The 1,608-nt window shown below is 38.2% G+C and overlaps 1 protein-coding gene across 3 annotated transcripts in view; it reads left to right on the top strand.

The window, feature by feature from the left end:
- The first annotated feature begins 249 nt into the window (after nt 1-249).
- Nucleotides 250-1,608, top strand: part of MYO1B (myosin IB) — a 482,457-nt gene continuing 481,098 nt past the window's right edge. For 2 of the 3 annotated variants that reach the window (XM_053698592.1, XM_053698591.1), the window contains exon 1: nt 251-423. The gene's annotated coding sequence lies outside the window, so the exon portion shown is untranslated. Of the gene's footprint in view, nt 424-1,608 lie in introns of all 3 variants that reach the window. The other variant, XM_053698590.1, reaches the window with a different exon arrangement.

Here is a 1,608-nt window from a genome sequence, read left to right as displayed (position 1 = left end):
CTAAATATTTGGACTTTTTTTTTGACCATTTAAATTATTTGATTTATTTACTAACAATAAAACTATGCACTTCTAGCCAGATGTAGGACGTCAACTTTCCTCGTGGTGGCGCTTTCTTGCTGGTACAAGGGCAGAGAGACACGGATTTGGGCGGGGTTATGCTAATGTTAGGTGGGTAAGGGGGTTGGCTACATCCTCTGGTGGGACCTCTCCCTAAACCGGCCTCTCCCTTAGGCACCTAGCTGGTGTCAGGCAGAGGAAGTAGTGACTTTCCCGTTCATTCACACGCTCGCTGGGTTAGTGGAGCTGTGGAATCATCGTACTCACTCCTCAAATACAAAACTGTTCCTATATACATTGAAAGTGGAATTTACATACAAAAGAAAATTGTTGGAAGGAAATTGATTCCTTATCCCTGGAAAGGTACGTTATAAAAGATGGAACTATAATATAGAGACAAACAGAGTATTTACTTTTATATAATATACTTAATTTTTTTTTTATTTCTACATACGATTTCAGTGCATTGCTTATATCAATGTATTGCAGCTCCTTTTGTAGCAAATGGGGTTCAATATCTTACACTGTTTGTCTCAGTGGGGTAATGTTTAACATATTCCCTCTGCAAACTCTATTGGACATACAGCTATTTTGAGAATTTTAGAGAAGGATGATTTCTTTTTCTTGTTAAGACCCACGTGTACTAAGTTGGAAAGAACGATTTAAATGCCCAGTGGGGTCCCAGGAACAAAGCGTGCAACTCATTCAGTGACTGCTGCTAGAACAAAAGCATCGTGTTCACTTAACATTAGGGCTGTATGGTTGCTGCTGATTAACCCATTCTAAACTAATTGTTACAAAAGTCTTCTCAGTTAACAAATGTTGCTAAATTCATTTGCTTTTCCTAAGTGTCTCCAGCGCTACTGAGGCTAGATTACATTGGAGTGGAATGCATTGTCTCTAAATTCCCAATCCCCATAGATATTGTGCTTCATTATGCGAATGATTAAATCCAGACAGGAAACCGAATAGGCTGTGTATGAGATGTGGATTATGGAGCTGCAGTTTGTGATCTGAAACTGTACAATGTGTGTTATGATCTAAAAGCTCTGAAAACCTATTGAAAGTTTCAAGTGTAACTTTGGCAGATTTGCTGGTGGCTGATACACTATACCTTGACACCCCCAGTAGGTGATTTCCTTTAGGAACACATCATCTTTTGGCAATCTAGTCTCTTCTTTGAGTTATAGTCCGGATCATGATATTAATTATCTGGACCAATTGGAAATTGCATACATGTAGGTTGTCTATTTGATCATACACCTCTGTTAAAAACTAAATCAAGTTAATGCTGAATTCTGAGGAATGTCTGGAAAAACCACTAAAATGAACTTTTAAATAGCAAGCTGTATGAATCATTGCATTCATGTATAGTCAGCATGGATATCCCTGAAAAGTGGAACACAATGTTTTGGTGAAATGAATTAAATCTGGTATGTTTTTAATTAGCAACAGTGATGTCAAACCTTGGTTGAGGGAGGGTGGGTGAGAAGACTTAATCTTAATGAAAGATCTGTGGAATGTTTATGCAGGACCCGGAGAAATCTC

This window comes from Bombina bombina, chromosome 1 (genome assembly GCF_027579735.1).
Source record: "Bombina bombina isolate aBomBom1 chromosome 1, aBomBom1.pri, whole genome shotgun sequence".
Lineage (NCBI taxonomy): Eukaryota > Metazoa > Chordata > Amphibia > Anura > Bombinatoridae > Bombina > Bombina bombina.
This window is presented reverse-complemented; position numbering and strand designations above follow the sequence as displayed.